We start from the raw sequence: 21129 nt of genomic DNA, 5'->3' as shown, positions 1-21129 counted from the left end.
GATAGAAGGAAGATTAAAGAATGTTACTTTGAAAATAATACTTCTGTGTTTGCATTATTAAGATTAGACACTTCTGCTGTTACACTACAATGCCATCTGTCAATTTGGCATGAAAATGTATTTTTGTTGTTGTATGTTGTTCGTGGGTTCCGTTGCTCAATCACGTCTGACTCTTTGTAGCCCCATGGGCTGTAGCCCACCAGACTCCTCTATCCATGGAATTTTTCCAGTCAAGAATACTGGAACATGTTGCCATTTTCTATACCAAGGGGATCCTCTGGATCCAAGGATCGAATCCATACATCTTATGTCTCCTTGACAGACAGATTCTTTACCATTAGCGCCAATGTTGATTTGGCATGAAAACATATTGTTGTTGTTGTGTGTTGTCCCTGAACAACATACCACATTATTGTTTGTGAAATAATTCCATGTATGAGAAAATGTTGTCTGTATTCCAAGCTCATGATTTATATTTTCCTCTTAAAAGCACAGCTGATCTAAAATTAGGTTTGTGGAACACAATTGTGATATATTTGACTGATGGTAAACTGAGAAAAAGAAGTTTTCATTTTCTTGGATAATGTTCATTTTCTTCATTTTCCGTGTTTACAATCACTGATGCTTGTCACAATCACAGGCAAAAACTCACAACTTACTATTAGGAATGAAAGTAAAACTGCCTATATTTTAATAAAATACTTGCTTAAGTTAGTTCCTTACCATAAGCAAGTGTTCAGTTACATGTTAGTAGCCATTCCCTTGATTCCCATACTTCTGATTGATCTTTTGAACTATTTCTTTTTAAATCTTCCTTTCATTGTCCACTTCAAGGGCTGCCTTTTCTCACCTAAACTATTGTAGATATTTTTGGACTTGTCTCCATGTCCTCAATATCTTCTGTTCTTTGCAACTTTCCTTCATTTCTCCCCCAATATATACCAATTTCCCATAGAATATTGCTCTGGACTCAATAGCTCATTATGTTACATCCTACTCCTATCAGACTATAAGCCTATGATAATTTTTTTCTTGTGCGTTATATTCAATTAAGTTCAGATTCAACACTATGGTCAATTTCTTCTAGAACCCAAGCCCAACCTTTGTAGTTGCATCTCTACCCACTCTTCTCACATATTTTCGTTCCGTCTCTGATCATTCTTAGTTACAAAATACTTTGTCATGATTTTGTTCACATTGTTCTATTTTCTTTTTCTTGCTGGCTGCCATGATTATATTCTTGTTCTAAAATCTGATTCAAATGTTAATTTGTCTATAAATCATTTCTATATTCCACAAATCAAAATTATTCTTTGTGTATATTTTCATTGTATGCATTTCTATTACAGATTATCTTTAAATTGTTTGCTTATCTTTCCCCAATCTGGAATTGTGAATTCTTAGAAAACAGAGTTTATACAGCTTTCATTTATTTTATCTAAGTTCTATATAGCTTAACAGATGTGTGTTATGTGTATGCATTTATTTAATCAGTAAATACATATTTACTGATTGGACAGAATGTTCTTCACAAATGCTCAAAACAGTATGTCTGCAACTAGTCCTCATGAAGCAATAGATTAGGGGTGTGGGGTAATCTACTTTCAGTGCACTAGGGCCTGTTTTCTCCAGGTTAACAAGCAACCTGTGAATGGTGGTGCTAGGGATCATGCATGGAGGGTCAGGCTTATTTATGATGAACTAGGTGTTTCTATAACACCCAGTATACAGAAGAAGAAACTGAGGCTTGTATGGATGAGTCTTTAAGCCAAGAGTTTTGCTAAAGAGCTCTTTGATCAGTAATGAGAAGGAGCTGGAGGAAGATTTCTTCAACAGTAGGCTAAAGAAAGTGGGGGAGCCAATTACAAAACCCAGATGAGGTAGCTCCAGTTGTCTCCTGGCCCCTTGCCAAAGTCATCTATCTGCTCACTGATAGAGGGGACCACAGCTTCGGCTACTAATGCACTAGCCCACCAATCAGAAGAGATGCACTAAGAGACGGCATCCTTCTCCTTGTCTGTTACCTAACTGGTCTTCCTTACTTTTTCTCCTATACCTTGCTATGTCCTATCCAAAAAAGTTCATGGAACATCTTTCATCTTTTTTTTTTTTCTTTCCTCTTTTCTTGTTATAAACAACAACAACAACAAACTCTGGACACATTTCTTCTTCCTAATAAAAATTACCTGTTTCTTGAAGCCTTTCGCTCAAGTTCTTCCACTGTTATTTGTAAAATACTCAAGCAGTATTCATTGGATAATTTGTTTATGAAGCCAAGAGATTTTAAGCATTTGGAAAATTTCCAAAGAAATAAATATGTTTGATGAAAACAATTTTAAATATATATGTGTAATATATGTGTATATAAATATTGGGCTTTCCTGTGGCTCAGCTGGTAAAGAATCTGCCTGCAACACAGGAGACCTGGGTTTCATCCTTGGGTTGAGAAGATCCCCTGGAGAGGGGAAAGGCAACCCACTCCAGTGCTCTGGCCTAGAGAATTCCATGGACTGTATAGTCCATGGGGTAACAAAGAGTCAGACACGACTGAGAGACTTTCACTTTCATTCATATATATAAAAAACACATATAGTAAAATGTTTGGTTCAAAAGAAACGAACTCTGTATCCCTGTAGAGTAGTAAGTAAATTTTGTTTTTATGGTTATTTTTTACTAAAATAACAGTAGATGCTAAAATATATTAACCCTGAAAAAATACTGGATAAGAAAAATAACAACCAAATAACCCATTAAGCCTACAGATGCTGTCAGGGTATATTATTACTTTTACTCCCAAAACAAGATGTAATTTATCTTTAAATATAGTTGATAATGCATGTCTTATCTATTTGGCTGTTTATATCACTTGTCCAGCTCATTAAAGTAACTATCTCATAAATGAATGCACTTCTTTGTCCCCAATTTATTTTAATTTTTGTTTTCGTTATTGTTTAGCTTTAAAATTGAATGCCTACACAAGTTCATATATGCATTTAGGAAAGATAAATTTGCTGTTAAATTGCATATTTTCATTGGCTCTCTTTTATCATAAAGAGAATATTAGTTGCTCAATCATATTCAACTCTTTTGTGACCCCATGGACTGTAGCCCACCAGGCTCCTCTGTCCATGGGATTTTCTGGGCAAGAATACAGGAGTGGGTTGCCATTCCCTCCTCCACAGGACATTCCCCACCCAGGGATCAAACCCAGGTCTCTTGCACTGCAGGCAGATTATTTACCATCTGATTACCCTGTAAAATGTTATTAAATATTCAACAACATTTAAAACTTTACCTTGTTTCCCAAGAAAGAATAATTGATTTTTTTCTGATCTATAATAAAGATGACCGTAACAATGAAGGCCTAAGAACATTTTGAAATACCTATATTTCAAAGACTTTTAAAGTTATTGCATTTATTTTATATTACAAAGCAAAATACATTAAGTGAGCAAAACCCAATTTAAATAAGTTGTTTTAGTACAAGTGCTTCTTGACTCAGCCACGTTAATTTCTTTAGCATCCCAAGTGACCTTCCAATGTAAACATCTAACTCTTTGCAGAGGCTGTAATGCATGGAGACACTAATGGCGGGCTCTACCTTACAGAGGCTAGTAATTTAATTGGTGAAATTATCAAGTAACTGCTACTAGATTTATGGCTATTTTGACCAAAATCATCCAAAGCCAGGCTTTAAGTGGCTGCATAAATTTCACCATATTTACCATCAAAAGTATAAGCTACTATATAGCACCTAAAGATCAGACCATTCTACTGATGGGAAGAAGTACTATCATCACCTCTAGCTGGTTAAGGAAGTAATGTTTTCAGTTGCTGAATGTTAACAATAAAATTTAGTCAATAATATTTTGATTTATACGTATACTAATTTCCACAAGAATTTCCGCAAAGATTCATAAGAAAATGCTTATTAATTTATTAGAGAAATACCTTCATCAAGATATTCTATGGAGTGGTCTATGTAACAATTTGGTACAAAGTATAAATTTAAGCTTCTTAAGATGACTCTACTCTCAAATAATTTTGTTTTCAAAGGTCACATCTCTTGAGTAATGACTAATTTTCTCCTGGATATTAGTAATCAAAATTGTGTGAAATGGTGGTTCTCCATGCCTTGTTCTTTCACTGAACGACACAACATATTTCAAAATTGGGACTCTGGGACATTTGGTTCTTCTAAATCACATTTTTTCCTAGTAAATAAAGCAGCTGATTCATGGACTCATATATTATCATATTTCTGTATAAGGTCATGTAATATATTTTTAAGAAGAAAATGATAAACCATCAACAAGATATCATTTGTTTATTAGTATTTTCTTTGGAAGTCCAGATGGATAAACTTGAAAAATTGCTTTTCAATAGTTTTGGCTGTGTACGCATTAATCATTTGGGCATCTGTATCACACATCTGGACATTTTACTCAATTGTTTTCTTCCTTAATCCAGCTTTTATCCAGCTTTTTGGTGCAGTAAAGATGTTATCTGTCAAGCACATCATCTGCGTTCTTATCACCCTCTGCACATCTGTTCCTGACATGACCTTTAACTAACTTCTATGTAAGCAGCAGCCAGTTTCTGGCCCTAGTTTGAAAACTTGAGTTAGTTTCTAGTTAAGAAAGAAGTGCAGAAAGAAATTTACTGGACAAGGAAATAGTAGTGCACTTATAATGTATTGCTTTCTTACTATACCCCAGGGTTTACATCATATAAGTTTGGTTGTGTACTGTGTGCTGTTATCTTGGCTTTGTGATCCATTAAGTGCTTGGAAAAGTCTCTTAACTATTCTGGATCTTACTTCCCAAGTTTACAAAATTTAACAGTAACATAGTTCAGTATGTTTTGTGTTTAAAAAATAACACCAGATTTATCCTCTAAAGGAATTTCTAAGTATATGGTACAGTTTTGTATTATAAGCACAACTATAAGCAGAGTAGATCTCTAAAATGTTTTTATCTTGCATACCCTTTGTAAAGCAACTCTCAGTTGGAAGTGAAGTCGTGTCCGACTCTGCAACCCCATGGACTGTAGCCTACCAGGCTCTGAGGAGCCTCTCAGTCCATGGAATTTTCCAGGCAAGAGTACTGGAGTGGGTTGCCATTTCCTTCTCCAGGGGATCTTCCCAATCCAGGGATCAAACCTGGATCTCCTGCACTGCAGGCAGACTCCTTACCGTTTGAGCCACCAGGGAAGCCTCGTTTGGAAAGGAACCCTCTATTTCCCACCATTCAACTGTAAGGTCTCTTCTACATGTGAATTTTATGTCTGACAATTTAGTATAAATATTTTAAGTCAACATTATAATAAAATAATACTTACTTTATAACATATATGATCAAATCAGTCAATCCTAAAGGAAATCAACCCTGAATATCCACTGGAAAGACTGATGCTGAAGTTAGAGTTCTAATACTTTGGCCACCTGGTGTGATGTGAGGAACTGACTTGTTGGAAAAGACCTTGATGCTGGGAAAGATTGAAGTCAAAAGGAGAAGTGGGTAACAGAGGATGAGATGATTAGACAGCATCATCAACTCAATGGACATACATTTGAACAAACTCTGGGAGATAGTGGAGGACACAGGAGCCTGGCAAGCTGCAGTCCATGGGGACTCAAGAGTAAGACATGACTTAGTGACTGAACAACAGCAATAATATAGCTATCTCTATATATGGTGCCATTCAAAGCAAATTAAGAACCAAAACCTTTTAGAACTGGAGAGTTCTTAAATCTCCAACAGCTGACTTTTATTTGAGCAAACTTAGGAAAATGTACAAATACAGGCAGACATGTACAGTTATATCAACCTGGAGACGATGTGATTTCTAAATCTATAATGTATACAGCTTGTGAAGTTTGGGTGTCTGAATATTCTGCTTGCAAAATTTATTAAAAAAATTTTTTTTTGCTTACAAAGTTGGAGAGGGAGATTTTTATCCCAAGCATACTTAGTCTTGGTGGGAAAAACATGAGATTAGAATTTAAGAAATAAAATTACAGTACATTTTCTATATAAGTAAGAAGTTGCTCTAATGTGCACCTTTAAATTTGTGAGTACATCATGATCGTTAACTTAGGAAAAGATGATGAATAACTTCAGATACTTGTAACTGTTTTGTTAAATTAAAGAAAAACCATACACACTCAATTGGAACACAAGTGAGCGTTTATTTTCTATTTCTATACTCTTTTATAACTTTTCCTCTGCTTTCTCAGGATTCTTCACTTTAGCAAATGACATCTTTGCAGCAAGACAAATCAGGTAAGAAAAATAACAGTGGACATGAGAGGCAGTGTGCTATAATTGGCTAGAAATATACACCCTACTGCTCAACAGTTAAGATTTGAATTCTGAATATCTATTTCCTAACTACATGATCACCATAAAAGTCATTTAATCTCCCTGTCTCTCAGTTTCCTTATGTATAAAATGTGGATAATGATAATAAAGGGGTTTTTACAAAGCTAATTAATTTAACAAATACGTCATTGCTGGGAACAGTGTTAACTCTCAGTACAAAATCAATAAATGTCAGTTTTTAAATATGGTGTTAGACATACTCAGTAGAATGGAACAAACAGTGGGAGAGGAAGGAAAATTGTATTCTGTTATAATTAGTATTGATAAGAATAGAAAAATGTACTATTATGGCAGTCTTTGGATGATATGAGTTACTCACAGGGTTTATACGTTTGGGAACTGAGATACAAAAAGACACATCATTTTCTGTTATTAAATGCCTATTTAGCGCCAAAGCTAAAATAAGAGCCTCAGTTCAGTTCAGTTCAGTCGCTCAGTCATGTCCGACCATTTTATCAAAAGAGCCTAATATGATAAATGCCTGAATTTTAAGACATATTAAAGAATGGAGCAGTTGAAGCTACAAGAAAAATAGAAAGTTGGGTCTGAGGTCTACTTTGAAGTTTGAGGCTGTATCTTAATACTCTACAACATGTAAAAGGGTGGGATATACACAATTCTGATTAAATAAGTTTTAATCTTTGAAAAAACAAAGGGCAAATTAATGCAAACTTTCAATCCACATATTCCAAAGGAGGTAGATAGGTGTTTAGATGCAAAATGAAAGACAACAAAGGAGATATTCAGTCTTATAAGTATAGTTAAGGCTTCCCTGGTGTCTTAGACAGTAAAGAACCCACCTGCAATGTAGGAGATCTGGGTTCAATCCCTGGGTCAGGAAGATCTCATGAAGGAGGGCATGGGAAGCCACTCCTGTATTCTAGCCTGGAGAATCCCTGTGAACAGAGTAGCCTGGTGGGCTAGAGCCAGTGGGGTCACAAAGAGTTGGACACGATTGGGCGACTAAGCACAGCACACAGTATATGATTGGGTTCCCAAAGGGGAAAACTAAAAGAGGGCTTCAGAGGAGAGACCGATACAGTCATCTAGTCCTATACATTGTTTTGAATCAAATGATAAATTTAACTCTACTAGTTCAGGGTGGGATTGCAGATAGAGGACAAAAGTTCTTTAATATTTCCTATATCAATTCCACATTGTTATATAGCAGGTCCCTTCAGAGGAGATTGGAAAATCTAGTGAAGGGCAAGAAGATGATCATTCATGTCTATCCAACAGCTAACTAATTGGTGTCATCCTAGACTCTTTCTTGACCTGAAACATCCTTCTTGATTCGTCTCCCCATTGTAACCTGAATTCATCTCAACATTTTTTTCTGTATCATATTATTCCACACAGTCTTTCATAGTTGTGTAATGTGCTGAGTGTGTTCTTAGTTGCTCAGTCGTGTCCAACTCTTTGTGACCCTTTGGACCATAGTTTGATTTTCAAATTACAATGAACAGAAATACTGAAGGAAAGAGAGTTTCATTATGGGGCATTTCATAGAGTCTAAGCAATGAACGGAGAAGGCAATGGCACCCCACTCCAGTACTCTTACTTGGAAAATCCCATGGACGGAGGAGCCTGGTAGGCTGCAATCCATGGGGTCGCTAAGAGTTGGACACGACTGAGCGACTTCACTTTCACTTTTCACTTTCATGCATTGGAGAAGGAAATGGCAGCCCACTCCAGTGTTCTTGCCTGGAGAATCCCAGGGACGGGGGAGCCTGGTGGGCTGCTGTCTATGGGGTCACACAGAGTCAGAAATGACTGAATTGACTTAGCATAAGCAGTGAAGCTGTCATTAGGACTTGTGAGAAATGGTTCAGTTCAGTTCAGTCACTCAGTCATGTCTGACTCTTTGCAACGCCACAGACTGAAGCATGCCAGGTCTCCCTGTCCATTACCAACCCCCAGAGTTTACCCAAACTCATGTCCATTGAGTCAATGATGCCGTCCAACCATTTCACCCTCTCTTGTCCCCTTCTCCTCCTGCCCTCAATCTTTCCCAGCATCAGGGTCTTTTCAAATGAGTCAGTTCTTCACATCAGGTGGCCAAAGTGTTGGAGTTTCAGCTTCAACATCAGTCTTTCCAGTGAGCACCCAGGACTGATCTCCTTTAGGATGGACTGGTTGGATCTCCTTGCAGTCCAAGGGACTCTCAAAGGTCTTCTCCAACACCACAGTTCAAAAGCATCAATTCTTCAGCACTCAGCTTTCTTTATAGTCCAACTCTCACATCCATACATGATTACTGGAAAACCATCCCTTGACTAGATGGACCTTTGTTGGCAAACTAATGTCTCTGCTTTTTAATATGCTGTCTAGGTTGGTCATAACTTTCCTTCCAAGGAGCAAGAGTCTTTTAATTTCATGGCTGCAGTCACCATCTGCAGTGATTTTGGACCCCCCAAAAAATAAAGTCTGACACTCTTTCTGCTATTCTCCCATCTATTTGCCATGAAGTGATAGGACCAGATACCATTACCTTAGTTTTCTGAATGTTGAGCTTTAAGCCAACTTTTTCACTCTCCTCTTTCACTTTCATCAAGAGACTCTTTAGTTCTTCTTCACTTTCTGCCACAAGGGTGGTGTCATCTGCAAATCTGAGGTTATTGATATTTCTCCTGGCAATCTTGATTCCAGCTTGTGCTTCATCCAGCCCAGGATTTCTCATGATGAACTCTGCATATAAGTTAAATAAGCAGGGTGACAATATACAGCCTAGCCATACTCCTTTTCCTATTTGGAACCAGTCTGTTGTTCCATGTCCACTTCTAACTGTTTCTTCCTGATCTACATACAGCTTTCTTACGAAGCAGGTCAGGTGGTCTGGTATTCCCATCTCTTTTAGAATTTTCCACAGTTTATTGTGATCCACACAGTGAAAGGTTTTGTCATAGTCAATAAAGCAGAAATACATGTTTTTCTGGAACTCTCTTGCTTTTTTGATGATCCAGTGGATATTGGCAATTTGATCTCTGGTTCCTCTGCCTTTTTTAAAACCAGCTTGAACATCTGGAAGTTCACAGTTTATGTATTATTGAAGCCTGGCTTGGAGAATTTTGAGCATTACTTTACTAGCATGTGAGATGAGTGCAATTGTGCAGTAGTTTGAGCATTCTACTGAGCATTTAAAAGCTATCACAATTCTAAGTAGCTATATTGGTCAGTTTGATAAATAACGAATTACTATCAGCTGGTTGGCTTAAACAACAAACATTCATTTTTCAGTTTTGAAGACTGGGAAATCCAAGATCAAGGTACCCAGATTCCACATCTGGTAAGGGCCCTGTTCCTGACTTGCAGATGACTCCCTTATTTCTGTATTCTCACATGATGGAGAGAGATTATCATTCTTGTGTCTCTTCTTATAAAAGCATTAATCTTATTCAAGAACTCCACCTTTATAACCTAATTACCTCCTAAAGGGCTCGTCTTCAAAGAGCATCACAGTCAGAATTTGGGTTTCAACCTACGCATGCTAGACAGACATAAGCATTGAGTCCATAGCAACACCCTGCTGCTGCTGCTAAGCCGCTTCAGTCGTGTCCGACTCTATGCGACCCCATAGACGGCAGCCCACCAGGCTCCCCCATCCCTGGGATTCTCCAGGCAAGGACACTGGAGTGGGTTGCCATTTCCTTCTCCAATGCATGAAAGTGAAAAGTGAAAGTGAAGTCGCTCAGTCGTGTCCAACTCTTAGCAACCCCATGGACTGCAGCCTACCAGGCTCCCCCATCCCTGGGATTCTCCAGGCAAGAACACTGGAATGGGTTGCTATTTCCTTCTTCAATGCATGAAAGTGAAAGTGAATTCACTCAGTCGTGTCCGACTCTTAGCGACCCCATAGACTGCAGCCCACCAGGCTGCCCAGTCCATGGGATTTTCCAGGTAAGAGTACTGGAGTGGGGTGTCATTGCCTTCTCCGAGCAACACCCTATTTGTCTCTAATTCTTTGAGACTGTTTAGTTTCTTGGTGCTTCTTCCTTACATGACTCAGTATCATTTCATGATGCTCTCTTCAACCCAGATTGTGGGTTCATCTACAAATGAATCCTGGTGGCTCAGATGGTAAAGAATCTGCCTGCAATGCGAGAGACCCAGGTTTCATCCCTGCGTCATGAATATCCACTATTGTAGGAAATGACAACCCACTTAAGTATTCTTGCCTGGAGAATTCTATGGATAGAGGAGCCTGGTGGGCTACAGTGCATGGGGTTACAGAGTCAGATGCTACAAACAGTTTCACGTATGACTTAGCATGACTGAACTAAAAAGATCTACTGTCACAAATAATACACTCCAGACTTTCTGTTCAAAGCTGATTCTTTCAGACCACATGCCCACCCCATTAACCATCACAAAGATCGATCTCATAGTATATATGGCTGCAAGAATGAAGCCCTCAGGGCTGGCGACTATTTTCAGAAGTGTGCATAGAGAGAACCTTAAATGAAATTCATCATATATTATCTCTTCTATCTACTGACCATCAGTGAAATAGTCAGCAGGTGAGATCTTAACTGTTTGGTTCCCATAGTAATGCATTTTATGTTGTTATTCTGATCATGGCATTAACCCCATGTAGTATTCTTTCAGCTTCCCTTATGGCTCAGGCGGTAAAGACTCCGCCTGCAATGTGGGAGACCCAGATTTGATCCCTGGGTCAGGAAGATCCCCTGGAGAAGGGAATGGCAACACACTCCAGTATTCTTGTCGGGGAAATCCCCTGGACAGAGGAGCCTGGTGGGCTGCAGTCCTTGGGAACCCAAAGAGTCGGACACAATTAAGTGACTAATACACTTGATCATTCTTTTATCTTTTTTATCAGGCTGTCATTCCAAGCAATTTGTGAACACCTCAGTACCGAAGACTGATTGCAATTATTCTTATAGTCCTGGCACATCTCATAGTATTTTTCACACATTAGATCCTCAAAATGTGATGTTGACCAAATTTTCCATAGTGAGTCACTGAATAAATTATAACACTCAGTAAGATGTTTAGATGGAAAGAACTTCCTTGTGATTTAAGGGGTCAATTATATGTAGGTAGAGAATCAGCAGATTATTTATAGAATCACATCTGATGCAGCTTAGCTGAGACATGAATTTTCACTTTATCATCAGTCATTCTGCTGGGAAGACAAGACGTGGCCAGGAAGAAGAGTTTTCTAAGATGATAATCAACAAGGGCTTTACAAGATGTGCAGAATTTGGAGAAATGTTACCATCCTTATAATCTTCTACAAGATATGCAATTCTGCATTAAAGACATTGAGATAAGGGGCGCACCTTTAATTTGTATATATCAAAAATTTCTTTTTTTTTTTTAACCTAGAATATCACCTCACCTCAAACACTATCTGTCACCATCCTGAGATGGTGGTTCTAAGTCAGTGGTCAAATCCATATTGGCATATGGGGATCAGAAGAATGCAGTGCCAAAGAACGAAGAAGGAACTAGAAATGCAACAAAGAATCAAGAACCACAAATCCATGGCCTTGAGAGTGAAAGACTGTGGACGAGAAAATCAAATTAAGGATCATGAACAGTCTCAGCTTTTGGTGGGGAATGTTGCAATTCTGTAAATGCAGAAATCAACTCCCAGGGAGCTGTAGATGAACTTTGGTAGGATCAACTCAATGGCAACTTAGAGGCAAAAAGAACATTTTCTGACACCCTAGACAGCTGTGTGATTCTCTTATTTATAGTTCTGTGGGACACCAATTGCTTCATATTAGAACTAGATATATAGATGGGCATCTTATTAGAAATGTATTACATGCAAAATACCATACAAGGCATTTAGATAAATGCAGAAGATTTTCTTACAGGTCAGTTTGGTAGATCAAAGACATGTTTTTAGTCGGGAGAAAACAGATAATTAATCTCAGTGTATGGCAAGTGACGAATTAGAGTAAAATATACAGGGGCATTAAAAGTTCAGAGAAGGGAGGACGAAATCAGTGAGGTCCATGACTGTCTGAGAAAGATTTATCAGAGAGGATGGGTTTTATTTAAAATCCGAAGTCTAGATAAGATTTAGGTAATTGGGGAAGCAGGAGGAGGGCATTTCAGGTTGGTGATAAATATGAATGAAGTGTGGATGCTAGTCGTGTAAGGCATGTTTATGATCAAGAAGATGGAAATTAAAAATGTTCCACTGTGTAATAAAACTTAAGATGGAAAGGGAGGTAAAGGCCAGACTGCTGTAGGTGAAACCTTGGTTCTATCCTAACCTTCCAGAAGAGGATTTATGAACAAGAAAAATATAACAGGACAAAGAGGGTAGATCTATGTGTGGTAGTGTGGGTCACAGATTATATAAAAGAGAGATCTTAAATGGAGAGTTTTAAAAAATAAACAGCTCTCTGTGCCTTGGTAGACCAAATCAAAATCTTCAGAGGAAAGACCAGTGGAGAAGGACAAATCTGTAAATAATTAGTTGAAATGCACTTAGTAGAAGAATAGCAAAATTCAACAAAAAGATGGAGGGAAAACATTTGTGGTCTGATTAGCCTTAGAGGATATGGATGAATGAGTCTCTAACATCCAACTAACAAAACTTGCCCTCAAAAAAACTTGAAAGTGATTTGAATTTCCCAGGTAGATTTAGAGAAGAGAAAGTAAACAGAGACTGACCCATATGGAGAACAGACATTTCAGAGGTAGGAATTCATATCAAACCATGTATCCCACAATGACTGGGACTGTTACCCGAATTCCTCATTGTTTGATTTCTCAACCCCAACTCTCATTACTATTTTATTTTCCTGTAATTTCATATCTTTTCTGACAGGATATCACATTCTCTTTTTCTCCTAAGTGGGCTTTTCCCCATTCATCCCTGAGTTGGTCTTTTTGCTAATTTGGCTTCTTCATTGCTTGTAGCAAGGAAACTGTTGTTGTTGTTGAGTTGCTAAGTCATGTCTGACTCTTTGTAACCCCAGGGATTGCAGCAACCCCAGGCTCCTCTGTCCTCCACTATCTCCCAGAGTTTGCTCAAATTCATGTCCATTTAGTTGGTGATACTATCCAACCATCTCATCTTCTGCCTCTCCCCTTTTCCTTTTGCCTTCAATCTTTGCCTGCACCAGAGTGTTTTCCAAGGAGTCAGCTCTTCACATTAGGTGGCCGAAGTATTGGAACTTTAACTTCAGTAACAGACCTTCCAATGAGTATTCAGGGTTGATTTCCTTTAGGAATGACTAGTTAACTGTAGGCATAGTCATATTCCAAGATCACTCTTGTTTCAGCCAGGTAGCATATAATTGCACTATATCTAAAACTGGAAAAGAATTATTTCATCTCAAGAATAAACAATGTAAGTTATTTTAACTGCCATCTTTTCTGTTTTTATCCTTTAAAGAGGTAATTTTGTTCTCCTTACATTAATTGGTTATTTTAATACTGTTCCTTGGAAAGCACAGCAGATTGGAATTCCTTCATTTCCAGAACACAAGTTGAAATGTCATTCCACTAATAGAAAAAAAGGCACTATATAAGGGGTATTTTTTTTTTTTTTTTTTTGTAAAGTGTATTGAGGTAGTATATGCTAGCTGTTTTATAAAACTCATTGTCATGTGGATAATACTAGTCCCACTATACAGTTGAAGAAATGAAGGCAAAGAGACAAACTTCTGTAGTTATTGGTTTTAAAACTGGGATTCAAAACACTTGTGTTCTTTTAAAAATATAGTTATTGAATATTGTATACTATAATTGATTGCTATTCATTTTGAAACCCTCCTAGGGTCTCTGCCTTATCCATTCTCTTTCTCCTTTATTCAGAAAATTTCAGAGGTAAGTACAATTCTAAACACTGCATTCATTATGTCTTGCCCTTTGTTTTTTGATTCTATCACATATGTTAGATTCCCCAAACTACATATTATTTAGGTTTTCAAAGTCTGCACTTTACATAGGAAAAATTTTTTATGTTGGGTTGGCCAAGAAATTCGTTCAGGTTTTTGGTACCATCTTAGAGAAAAAAACTAAATGAGTTTTTGGCCAACTCAATATATTATCCTTTATTTATTTATTTATTTTAGCCTTATGATCCTATAATTTACTGATGCAATTCTGCATATCCTTCATTAATTTTTCAGGTTGGATTATATTTCATTCCATACATATACATTAAGATATATCTACTCTTCTGTGAATGGGTTTTATTCCTCAAGAGTTTACTTTTAAAATCAATGGAATTAAGGCTTTTATACATGCTTTTTGGTGCACAGGTATACAGGTTCTGTAGGACACTGACTTTCATATTTTTCGCTCAAGTGAATGTGATTGATTCAGTGATCCTATATAAACCTATTTTGAAGTGTATCTGCATATGCCTTTATGACTGTTCTTGTAAAACTAAAACAAAAAAATCATAAAATGTACCTTTAAAAATATATATTCTATATAATCCACTTGAAAGTGAAAGTGAAAGTAGCTCAGTTGTGTCTGACTCTGCGACCCTATGGGCTGTATCCTTGGAATTCTCCAGGCCATAATACTGGAGTGGGTAGTCATTCCCTTTGCCGTGGGATCTTCTCAACTTATGGATCAAGCCCAGGTCTCTTGTGTTGTGGGTGGATTCTTTACCAGCTGAGTCACCAGGGAAGCCCAAGAATACTGGAGTGGGTAGCCTTTCCCTTCTCCAGTAGATATTCCCCACCCAGGAATTGGAGTGGGGTCTCCTGCATTGCAGGCAGATTCTTTACCAGCTGAACTACCAGGGAAGCCCAATAATTAACTTCTAATTACTTTTTAAAAAATGCTCAGTTTGCTCATTTTGGCACAACAGATCTTTGACTAAATATCAAGTTGCCATCTTGATTTCAAGCATTGCTCTCAAGTATATTGAGAAGAAGAATTAGTAAGCTTAGGGTATTTTAATCAATGCCAAGTGATTTATGCTGTGGTCCAACTATTGCCCCAACATATAAGAGTCTTAACACTAGTAAGTTTTACATTTCACTCACAGTAAACTCTGCTGTGGAAAAGGAATGGTGTTGAGGTCCACATAGGCAAAGACCTACCTAGACTCGTCAAGACTTCTTCCAAGAGAAGACAGAGATAATGTGTTATGTATTTTCTATGGTTTATGATTCTTTTGCCCACAGTTCACTAGAAAATTAAACAGCAGGAAATTTGGTGACACTGATAAATATTTGGTGAATACCCTCATCTTTGCCACAGAGGGCATCTGTTTCTTCAGTGTTACTCAAAAGTACTAATTTTTTACTTTCTCATCAGAAGTATATAATTAAACTGGTTTCTCCATGTTGTCATGCAAACTTACTTTCACAGAATATTTAGTGTCTGATGGGCACAAAATCATAACTCATTGTGATACTAATTTGTATTTACCTCATCACAAGTGTCTTTGCAAATATTTATGGGTGAATTCCATTTCTTCTTCAGTTACATATCTGTTCAAATATTTTACTATCTTTTGCTTTAGTAATTTTTAAATATTCCTATTATTCTGTTAGGGTTATTACACTTTTTTATTCTTTATCTGTTTTTTATGTGCTCTCAATTTTTGTTTTGCAAATAGCTCCTTTCCCTTTTAAATTGTCTTTCACTTTCTATGGTAATTTTGACAAAATGCATGTAGTTGAATTGATTAGTCTTTTACTTTATGGTATGCTTTCTGTGCCCTGTTTAAAGATGCCTCTATTCTTACATCATAGAGTGACTTTGCTATAATTTTCCTTAAGATTGTCTTTCTCCATAAATCTGCAAAATTGCCAGTTTCATAGCCAGACATTTATATATTCAGTGACTATTAGCTATAGATATCAAACCAGTCAATCTTAAAGGAAATCAACTCTGAATATTCATTGGAAGGACTGATGCTGAAGCTGAAGCTGCAATACTTTGGCCACCTGATGCAAAGAGCCAACTCACTGGAAAAAAAAAAAAAAAACCCAGATGCTGGGAAAGATGGAGGGCAGGAGAAGAGAGTGGCAGAGGATGAGATGGTGGGATGGCATCACTGACTCAATGGACATGAACTTGAGCAAACTGCAGGAGATACTGATGAACAGGGAAACGTGGTGAGCGCACTCCATGGGGTCACAAGGAGTTGGACATGACTTAGTGACTGAACACACATACTATTGTCCAAATACTCTACTAAGTGCTAGAAGAGAAATGATGCTGAAGACATGTCTTCCTCTTTACTCTCATTGATTTTCATTAAACCTTCAAAATGACAAGCGGTAGATTGTGCTGTTATCTTCTAAGACTAGAAAGATAATAACTTTATCTTGACTACAAACTTAGTAAGCAGATGATCTCAATTTGTGTCTCCAATAACCATGCATTTAAACTCTTTGTTACTCTGGCAACTCTAATTCAAGACATAAGTTCATTCTAGAATGAAACCAGTGAGGACTAGTGCTCTTTCCATTAAACTATATTCCCATCTAGTCTCTTCTAAGAAGCAGTCTTGGATGTAATATCCAGATGTTTTCTTAGCTTTACTGTTTAAAGCTGCAGAATTAACCTACTAATGACTACATTAAAGATATTCAATTTGGTGATTAATGTTCAATTTTCTAAAAAGCTAAACTGATTACCTAAATTTCTTTCTTTTTCTATTTCTCTGGATAATACAAAGTAATCCTAAGATATAACCTGTCCTCTGCAAAAGTATAATTCAATTGACAGGTGAATTTTGTGTCACAAAGGAACTAAAACAATACAATGACTATTAATAGATTTTATCACATTATTAACATTTCAAGCTATTTTATATTATGGATAACTTATTCATCATTTAATACATATAGATAATAAATCTATATCAGATAATATTTATATTTTTATTAGGCAAACACTCATTTATTAATGTCAAGAAGAAGAAGCTGCTATTCAACCAAGGTTATAATTACAATTTTACGACAGCTATGTGTTCATATTGTGTAAGATTTGACTGTTGCTTCCAATCTGTCACTCTTCCCACTATCATTCTCTGTGCTGCATGACCTCACATTTTCACCAGTAATAAACCATATTTCTCTGCCCCGTTATGTTGGATTCTGCCCAGTGTCTTGCTTTGTTCAATGTAATAGGAGTAAAAGCAACTGCAGCAGTTCCAAATCGAGGCTTTAGTGGCATTACACATTGATGCCTCCTCTTTCATTTCTGCCATTGCAATTAGAAGAACATACCCTGGCTGACCCATTGATCCAAGGAGAATTAGAAACACATGGAACAGAGTTCCAATCTGCAGCCTGGTTCCAAGTTTAACCAAATCCAGCTGCTTAGTCAGCCAACTTCCCGCAGACCAGCAGGCACAAGAGTGTGATTAAGTGATTGTTGCAAGTCACTGATTTTTTTAGGATAGTTTGATGCATGACACTATGGTGGCGATAGATGGCTTATCTACATGCATTCAGGAAATTTGTTTAGGATGTATATGTCAGATCTGGAGCTAGAGGGTGATAAAAGACAAGAGAACAGTGAAACATGACCTCATAAACTACAGTCTAGAGAGTGAGACAAGTAAGTGGATAATATCAATGTAATATGCATAAGTCTTTTGATCAGAAAATGGTGCTATGGAAACGCATGATATTGGTGCCTCATTGATATTTGCAGATTTGGTGTAAACTCTCCATAAGAAGTGTTGACTACATAAACAGTACAAGTTTGTCTTGCAAAAAGTATGTGGAGGAGTGGCATGTACCCTGAGTTAACAGGATAAGTGATCAGAGAGCACTGGATACTTGAGGGGCAAAAAGAAGATGAAAATGACAGTGTGTGTGTGCATGCTGCTGCTGCTGCTGCTAAGTCGCTTCAGTCGTGTCCGACTCTGTGCGACCCCATAGATGGCAGCCCACCAGGCTCCCCCATCCCTGGGATTCTCCAGGCAAGAACACCGGAGTGGGTTGCCATTTCCTTCTCCAATGCATGGAAGTGAAAAGTGAAAGTGAAGTCGCTCAGTTGTGTCCGACTCTAGTGACCCCATGGACTGCAGCCTAGCAGGCTCCTCCATCCATGGGATTTTCTAGGCAAAAGTACTGGAGTGGGGTGCCATTGCCTTCTCTGTGTGCATGCTAAGTCGTTTCAAATTCTTTGTGACCCCGTGGACTGTAACCCACCAGGCTCCTTTATCCATGGAATTTTCCAGCAAGAATACCAGAATGGGTTGCCATGCTCTCCTCCAGGGGATATTTCTGACCCACGAGTCGAACCCACATCTCTTATATCTCCTACACACTTGCAGGTAGGTTCTTTACAACTAGCTCCTCTTAGGAAGTCCCTAGAATGACAACAGTGAATGTCAAAGAAAAATGAAGGTGGGAGCTTTTGAAATCTGTGAATGTTAGGCAATGTGGCATCTCATTAACCACATTAAGGTGTTTGGACCTGACTCAGAACACTATGGTAGTATTGTAGGAGGGAATTCTGGCTTTCCTTTGCTACATCTTTTATTATTTAGTTTGCTCTGCCATGAGGGTGAAGATGTCTGTGCCTCAGTGCCTGATAAAATCCTCTTCCTGGAGCACACACTTAATGCATTCCATGTGTTAAGTAGTTTTACACATTTATATTTGCCAGTTTCAGTTTTTGGGAGGCAAATGAGAATATGAACAAAACAAGTGGTTAGTCATATTTAATATCAGTTTAGGGCTACATGGTGGATCAATGTATTAGATCATCTCGCCTGCCTTTCCTGGCCACATCAGGATGGAGTAAACCTCAGACCAGTTGTTTCCCAGTGGTTTGTCTAGTCTCATTTTAAAATAATCAGATGAAGGGACTTCTATTCTCTGGAGACGTTATTTCAGGCTTAATAAAGTTTGCTGCTAGGAAATGTTTTTCTGATAGTCTGGACAAACTTTCCTTGTACAATTTAATCACACCACTTTTAGTTTGGTTTCAAAGCCATCTGAATACTCTTTTTTCCTTTTAGTCACACAATCATTTAATGTTAAGATCATTTTTTCCCACTTTCCAGATCCTGATTTTCACACATATTTGAGTTTGAATCTTTTTCTTTAGATTTATTAGCTCATATATTTAGGTCCATTTCACTCTATTTTTCATCTAGTTTTAAGCACTTCTATTTCCCTTTTTATTATCATCTCCCCTAGTGCTGTTTGCATCATGCTTCTGACGAAGGTAATTAGTGAGCTGTTTGTTCCCCTTTCATGGCCATGGGTGAAGATGTTATGTGAAATAAAGCTCTCCTGCTGATCCTGGCTGGGTCCTCTGGGAGACTTCCTCACAGTTCTACACTCTGCCATTATCATGAGTTACTTTTTCCCTTAATTTTCATCTGCAGAATATGTTAACAGCAAGCCATGCAAACCAACTGAAAATGTTCAAACCTTTGTTTCTGACATATTCAAAAAAGAAAACTAGTTGAGTTGGTTGTCTGTTTAGACATCATAACATCTTAGTTCTTCTCTCTTTTTCTTTTTCTAGTAAGGGGCACCTGGATATAAAGAGTCTTAGTTCTTAAGAGCCTTTTCCAACAGACTATATCTGCATTACAATTTACACACTCAGCAAACCTTTGAGAATGGGCCTTGGCCATCCTTGTGAATAGTAGAGATTGGACTTTCTCCAGTCTATGGGGCATTGCAATAAGTACTGAGGTAGGAGATTTTTATGGAAGTATTTTTGTATATGCCTGGTTCCTCTTGATTCAGAAGGGGCATTTATTCTAGGGTGAAGAGCACCTTTGCTGTGCCTAAGAACAGTATTGTTAGCCATTCTTTGGTTCCAAAGAACATTTTCCAAAATAATGTTCCTTGTGTGCTTTTGTTTGAAAAGAAGTGTTATGGAGAAGAATGCAGATGGGGTGGGATGGAGGCATGAGGGAGGGAAGTCCAGAATATGAGCAAGTATTTAACTATTATGAATATCATTTTATATATATATATATGTATATATATACATATATATGTATATACATATTTTAAATATACCCTCTAATGTTAAATGGGTGAAAACGTCTAGTTCTGAATGAGGCAATTGTATTAAATAAACTGCTTTCTGTCCAAAAGAACATATAGTCTAGGTGGAGGGCCTAGATCCACACCCCATTTTAAAGGCTACAGGTAGCTGGATTTAGGACAATCCAGTGTGGACAGGTCAAGTGATCCTCCCAATTTTTAATTTATGAAAACAAGGATTCAAGACTTTTCATTGTCGAAGGACTCCTTATGTGTAAATGCTAAAGTTGAATTCAAATTCAAATTTGTCCAATAACCAAGTCATATTTGAACCATTATATACATTGTGTTTAAATGAGGTAATGCATGTAAAAAGTCGTGCTTGGCCCATCAGTTCAGTTCAGTTCAGTTCAGTCATGTCCGACTCTGCGACCCCATGAATCACAGCATGCCAGGCCTCCCTGTCCATCATAGTCAGAGCTTATTCTAGATTAACTATTACTAATCAGGAAGTATGGCATGACTACTTATTTCTAAACAAAATTCAAGATAAAAAAAAAACAACAGTAAATGCTCCAAAAATACTGATGAGAAATTCTTCTAGGATGTCACTGTAGATGTGCAGATATGAAAAAAGAAATGCAAAAATAAGTTGATTTAAGTTAAACAAAAATGAAAACTTTAAAAATTATTTTTACAGCATCTTTATGGTAATCTTTCTTTGAAATTCATTAAGTAGGTTTGTGTGCGTGTTAAGTCACTTCAGTTGTGTTTGGTTCTTTGTGACCCTATGAAACCTACCAAATCAGGTTCAGCTGCTTATC

Source organism: Bos indicus x Bos taurus, chromosome 1 (assembly GCF_003369695.1).
Source record: "Bos indicus x Bos taurus breed Angus x Brahman F1 hybrid chromosome 1, Bos_hybrid_MaternalHap_v2.0, whole genome shotgun sequence".
NCBI classification, from domain to species: Eukaryota; Metazoa; Chordata; class Mammalia; order Artiodactyla; family Bovidae; genus Bos; species Bos indicus x Bos taurus.
This window is presented reverse-complemented; position numbering follows the sequence as displayed.